Source organism: Bombina bombina, chromosome 6, assembly GCF_027579735.1.
Source record: "Bombina bombina isolate aBomBom1 chromosome 6, aBomBom1.pri, whole genome shotgun sequence".
Taxonomy (NCBI): domain Eukaryota; kingdom Metazoa; phylum Chordata; class Amphibia; order Anura; family Bombinatoridae; genus Bombina; species Bombina bombina.
The window spans coordinates 1,094,070,615-1,094,078,114 of NC_069504.1; the positions used below are offsets into that span (position 1 = coordinate 1,094,070,615).

The 7,500-nt window shown below is 33.2% G+C and overlaps 1 protein-coding gene across 3 annotated transcripts in view; it reads right to left on the bottom strand.

Moving 5' to 3' along the window:
* The window catches only part of WNT7B (Wnt family member 7B), a 246,008-nt gene that overhangs the window by 196,242 nt on the left and 42,266 nt on the right, over window positions 1-7,500 (bottom strand). The gene's annotated exons all lie outside the window — the stretch shown is intronic.

A 7,500-nucleotide genomic window follows, 5' to 3' on the forward strand; every position in this document is an offset into this window, starting at 1 on the left:
CTCCCTCACTTCCCATTGACTTACATTATAAACTGGGTTTCAATTTACAACGGTTTCAATTTACAACCATTCCTTCTGGAACCTAACCCCGGCGTAAACTGAGGGCTACCTATATATATATATATATATATATATATATAAATATATATATATATATAAATATATATATATATATATATATATATATATATATATATATATATGAGAAAACAATGAAACAGATGTCAAATTAGGCCTATTCTTCAAACTGTTAAACCAGTGTCTATAACCCTTTAGCTATATAACCGAAACCTATGTTTGAAAAGAGTAGGAACATCTACAAAATTAGATTTATTAAGTCTATTTGTTTACATTATCATCAAAATGGGGCTATAAAAGAGACACTTATAAGTCCTCTAAACATAAGAGCTGCATAGAAAGTTTCATTTTAAAAATACATTAAAAAAACACACAAAAAAACACAGTTAAACATTTCCTAGATTAGCCTCAGCACATAAAGGGTTAAACTGTGTACATTATTTTCTTTGGATGGGAAGGTTTGCCACAGCTCAATCTGTGCTGCTATAATGAAATGATTTAGTTAATTTAGATCTCATTGAAATGTCAAATTCTTGAGTTGATAGATTTAAACTTAAATGTGAACTGGGTCTGTGGGCTACTTTAGTTACTTACCCTCAAAAAATGGGCATCAGATAACACCCCAATGCAATAAAATCAGGGATAGGAGGCACAGTCTTAAAGGGACACTACACCCATTTTTTTCATGATTCAGATAGAGCATGCAATTTTAAGCAACTTTCTTATTTACTCCTATTATCAATTTTTCTTCATTCTCTTGCTATCTTTATTTGAAAAAGAAGGCATCTAAGCTAAGGAGCCAGCCAATTTTTTTGTTTAGGACTCTGGAAAGCACTTCTTTATTGGTGCTGTCCAATCAGGAAGGACAACCCAGGTTGTGAACCAAAAATGGGCCGGCTTCTAGACTTACATTCTTGCTTTTCAAATAAAGATAGCAAGAAAATGAAGAAAAATAATAGGAGTAAATTAGAAAGTTGCTTAAAATGGTATGCTCTATCTGAATCATGAAAGAACAAATTTGGGTTCAGTGTCCCAAGTGTTTTGGTGTAATTTTAATTATTGTCTTAGCCAGGCAGGCTTTTCCCAAAAATATGTATATAAAAGTATAATATTGAAAATTAAACATTGTGGAAGAAAATGAAAAAATAAATAAATTATATATATATATATATATATATATATATATATATATATATATATATATATATATATATATACACGGGGCATGTGTAACTAGAGAAGGCTGATTGGCCCTCAGAACCAATTAAGTAGCATCTCTGAATTTAGGTGGGGGAGTTTTGGATCTGTATACATAAAAACTTGAGCCACAACGATAACTTACGAGAGTTTGAGGGCTTTTAAAGATTTTTGCTTTCAGATATCCTAGTCAGGTTGCAAAGTAGGTGAATGTGGTTAAAACATTAATTTAAAGGAATGTTGTGGGGGATAAAGAAATGTTCTGTACCCATAGAACAGCTAACTTTTAGCAAATAGCACCCATAAGGGATAATGTACTCAGACAAGCAGCTGATAAGTTTTTTTTGTATTCAAAGTAACTGCAGGGATAATTTTTCAAATTAGTTGGGCTTTTTCTTTTACTTACAGCTACCTCTCAACTATATAGCAATTATATAGCAAATACTGCAGTATTGACAAGATCAGTTTAGGTGTCAGTTTCTGCAGGAAAAATCAACTATTACTAATGACTGCCCCTTTATCAGGTTAAAGGCCACTCATGGTTAGTTGTCCAGGTTACTACCCATGAAAAAAATATATTTTGGAAACTAAAAAGTGTTTATGCCTTGTTGCCTTAGATTGAACATGCCCTAATTTACACAACTTTGCTTCATGTTGTGTATACCAAGGCATACTGTATAGTCTTGCACTGTGAGTACATGAAGAAAGAAAAAGTATTCAGAACAAAAGAAAGTTTGACTCTGAATTGCTGATTGTAAGTTATGAAATTATATGTTTTAATGCACAAGAGGGGTTAAAATATAGCACTTGTGCAAGAGAACAAACAATGTGTGGAATGACAAATATTACACTACTTGAAACACCTTTGCAGGGCTGGGTGACATTACGTCAGGCTCTCTCATCTTACCTTCATTAAGTAATACCAGAATAAATGAGGCAGCTTTTTAAACATTAACACTGTCTGGGCTGGTGGATATGTGACCAAATATTCGGCCATTAGCAAGTTACTGTGTGTGTGAGTGTGTAGCATGTGTAGTGTGTGTGTGTAGCATGTTTAGTGTGTGTAGCATGTGTAGTGTGCGTGTAGCATGTGTAGTGTGTGTGTGTGTAGCATGTGTAGTGTGTGGGTGTTTGTGTGTAGCATGTGTAGTGTCTGTGTGTAGCATGTGTAGTGTGTGTGTAGCATGTGTAGTGTGTGTAGCATGTGTAGAGTGTATGTGTGTGTAGCATGTGTAGTGTGTGTAGCGTGTGTAGTGTGCGTGTAGCATGTGTAGTGTGTGTGTAGCATGTGTAGTGTGTGGGTGTGTGTAGTATCTGTGTGTAGCATGTGTAGTGTGTGTGTAGCATGTTTAGGGTGTGTAGTGTGTGTGTAGCATGTGTAGTGTGTGTGTAGCATGTGTAGTGTGTATGTGTGTGTAGCATGTGCAGTGTGTGTGTATAGTGTGTGTGCAGCATGTGTAGTGTGTATGTGTTTGTTTGTGTTTACCATGAGTAGTATGTACAGTGAGTATGTAGTGTGTGTGTGTGAGGGTGTATGCATGAGTATTGTATATCCATTCTATATTACCATATCCTGTAAGCAGATATACCTCAGAGAACAACAAACTAAACAGATAAATAAATAAATAAATAAAGATTATCACTATTTTGTTGTCAATGTCAATAAACCAGTTGCATTGTGGCTGATGTGCTAAACATGTAAATAAGTCTCCTGTTGAGACTGAGAACTAGTTAAAACTTTTTATAAACTGACTTGTAAGTAGATTACTAATACTTAGTACTGCTTGTCTCTGGTGTACTGTAATGATCTCTCATTCAGAGTTACCATCTCTCCTCTGTTATTGATACCACCCAAAATAAAACGTGAGCTGTCTGGCTCACTCCTGCAACTACAATCCATGTGACAAACTGCCCCAAAACTTATGTCTCTGCACCCTCAGCCTGTAGACTGTAAGCTCTTCAGACCAGGGGGGCAGGCCCCTCTTCCTCCTGTACTAGATTTGTTTAGTCTGCTATGTTTTTGTCTAATGACAAATCCTTGTCTCTGTATAAACCTAACTCTGTACGCAGCACTACAGAATTCTGTGGCGCTATACAAATAAATAATAGTAATAATAGTAATAATAAGAGTAATAATAATAATAAGGTTTAACACTTATGATTCACAGCAACCAGTCCTACATAGGTCTGATACATCACTGATTAAGTAGTCTATACCCCATGACTGACACACAGTAGCCACAATATGTGGTTCTTTAATCAGATATTCTTTAATGCATGATTGATCCTCAGTACACTATGCTATATGGCCCTGAAACACAGTATTCAATAATACATGCCTCCCATATACATAATTATATAATGCATGGGTCTGAAATAGAGTTTCCCTAATAAAAGAATAAAATATACAGTGATATATACTACATGGTTGTAATATACAGTCACCTATAATAAATATTCCTGATATTATGTATCATATTTTCATAACTCTAATATAAAGTATTTTATAATATATGGTGCTAATGTACAGTATTCATCATAATGCAGAACACTGACATACAGCATTTGTTCATAAATGTTTGATTGTGATATAATAAAGTATTCCCAATGCTCTGACATGCAACATAATGCATAACTCTAGGATACAGTATTTATTTCAAAATGAATGGCTATGGTATACAGTATTCCAAATGCATAGCTCTGACATATAACTCTCCATTATGCAAAGATACAGTACTATTTACTAAAGGATGACTCTTATACACATCAATCTGTGCTGAAAGGTTTTGTTATGCAGTACTGGCTATGGATAGCTTTGGTACTCAGTATTCTAAATTTCATGGCTCTAATTAAAATGTTCCATACTGCATGATGGAAATATACAGAATTCTGTAATACATATAGCTCTAACTCACAGTATGCGTACAGTAATGCATGGTTATGATATACAGTATTCTATTATGCTCAATACTAATATATAGTATACACAATGCATAGCTCTAACAGTATTTATCATTAATAGATTACGCTAATATGCCCTATTCATTAAAAAGAGCTCTGATATACAATTAATAAAACAGGTATCTGATTATAAACAAAATAATATATAAAACATTTGGTAAAAAATAAAGTATTCCATAATGTATTTTTCTAGCAAACAGTATTCAGTAGTGCATGCCTGGCAAAACAATATCCTCCAAGTATAGAATTCTATAATGCATATCTATACGCATTGTTTAGTCAGAGCATTATCTGATATGAATAACAAAGCATTTATCTTATAAACACAATTAAGTAGGGTATACATAGTGCATGGCAATATATAATACAATGAATGGAACATATGTACACAATTCTATAATCCCTAGCTCTGATATACACTACTTAATTATCTCTCACATAATCTTTTCTTTTGAGCAGTGATTTTGAATTACAAAATTCTTAAACTTTAAAACATTGAGGGTGAGCTAATATTTTATTAGTTCTATTCAGAAAACCTGCTGCTTGTGAAATGTATCAATATGCGTTTTATTTTTGTTACAAAATATCATATATTTTCATAGAATATGAGTCATTTAAATGCACCAAGATAATTGTATTTACATTTAAACCAATTGTTTGTGTGAACACCCTAACAATGTATCTTCTTGATTATGACAATATTATTAGAAACAATCATTTGATACATTGGGTCTGTAGTTACTTCAAGAAATCTGAAAACTAAAGAAGATTCCTAAATTTACAATCATTCTGCAATATATAATTCAAATATTTTTGTTTCTCAGACCAACTAAAATGTACCAATTTGAAAAGATCAAAACATTAAATTTTACAATAAAAATAAATTGCCAAAATGTATAAATACTTCCAGCCACATGGTCTTTTATTAGTGTGAATAAGAAATGATTTATCACCAATATAGAAACAGCTTTACAACCTGGGACAATACATTGCATTTCTCCCTAGATGTCTGACACGTGTGTGCAATTTTTACAAGTCAGAAGTTTATGTAAGAAAAAACAAAATCGTTTGCCAATTCCCCAACTACTGGTTTTACTTGATAAAATTGTTGTTATTCTTCATATTTAAAATCCACTGAAACAATATGAGTTGAAGAATTCTGCTTGTCATTCAACTCTTTTCGTGCAAAGGGTAACAGGGAAACATATCATTAGACCATCCAGAGACAGTTTATTTTCTGCAAAATACAGTTTCCTAATTCATTGTGAATGAGAATAATCGTCTGTTCAAAAAAACCCCAAAAATATTTGGCTCCTTTTTTTCTAAATTTTTCTGTATGCAAAATACAACATTTATAACAATAGTGCTAATATGCAAATATAAATATTGTCTATTTTTTTTATTTTAGCCAAAGATCAGATAATATTTAATATGTGCAAAATTCTGCATTTTTGTCCAGAATTGTTCCTTAAATACATGTGATTCTGCTTTATTTTTTAGCTTATACTTTAGCTAATTGTACGTTTGCCAGTGCTCACAAAGGAGGAAATATTGAATAATCCTTTTACATTGTAGTTTGTTTTGCCTCCCTTTGCAGCAAAACTGTTGATAGCACAAACCGTGTGATTAAATAAATAAAACACAATGTCCGTTTATTATGCAGGGACTGGAGATTATAATTGGAAACTGATAATGAGTTAATAGATTAATAATACACATTTTGTATTTTTTATGGAAATTTACTCTGCAATAATATTTCTTACTGGTCATTTGGCCACTGAAACCCCTGCATGTCCCATCCCTTGTTAAGCAGGGGGTATTACAGATTGCATGAGCGCTAATTAGCTCAGATCTAATTGATTTGCACACTAATTAATGGTATTGGTGAAGTGCTGTGATTAGAATGGGAGAGAAGCTCAGATGATAATGAAAGAGCTGATGATCTTCTCCTGCCCATGAACTCATCTTCAGACTGGCTAAGGCTCAGTTCTGGAAATCTGTTAATCTCAGCCTAGGGCGACTTCTCAAATATCTCCAATAATTGAATAGAGCAATGTATAGGCAGCCACTAACTACCTGGTCACTAGCAATTTATTCTTTAATATCTTTATTATGAGCTTATCTGCTATTATGTACACTTATATATACTTTACATGCATTTCCAAAAATAGCAAAGAGATAGATAGATAGATGGATTGATCGATAGATAGATAGATAGATAAGATTATACAGTGATTATATTTATTATCTATAATTAAATATATTATTTTCTATACATTAGATTGATTTATATATATATATATATTTTATATAGATACATATATGATAGGATTATACAGTGATTATCTTTATTATCCCTAATTAAATGGAATATTTTCTATAAAATTGATTGATATAGATAGATAGATAGATAGATAGATAGATGATAGATAATAGGATTATACAGTGATTATATTTATTATGTATAATGAAATATATTATTTTCTAGAAATTAGATAGATTTATTATATATAAGAAATAGCGTGAGGGAAATGAATGCACAGTACATTTAAAGGCAGAGGTGTGAAGAATATGGAGAATGAGGAGAATAAAAATGCATGAGATGTGAAAGGGGAAGGCTTTGCAGAATGAAGGTTTTTATGTGAATGAATGAAAAAAACAGAATGGAAGTGAATATGAGATGAGCTAACCCTTCAGTAATTTGATTCTTATAATACAGGAGACAATGGCACAGACTCAGGTCCTGCACAGGGTATCTGCAACATGGGACAGTAGGTGACCCGCAGGGGGCACCAGTGAGTGACCAACAGCACCGTTGTGTCTATACCACTATACGAGACAAATGACCACCAGAAAAATGAATGATTCAAACTGAACATCAACTTCAATTTTTGAACTCATAAAAATAGCCACAAGGCAGATTTCTTTGTGCCTTTTTGTCTTGTAATGTTTGTAACAAAACAGGTAAGAACTCGGCTATGACTCAGGAATGTGGAAATACAACTCAGCCTGCTGTGCTACAAACCATATTAATCAGGGCACACGGGTAAGCAGGGAGAGAACTTGGCAAGTGGCTGCGGTACAAATAATATAATGATTCAAATCATTGTGATCAAATAACAGGAGGTAAACACAGGGTTTGGCAAGGGGTGGTGTGGCCAGGCTGGGGCAGTTGGGTGGTATCATAATCCCCTGACAATAAAGGGGGTGCTTAGTCCCTGCAGTAAGCAGGGCAGATGTCAAATTACTTTCAACACTTTGTTT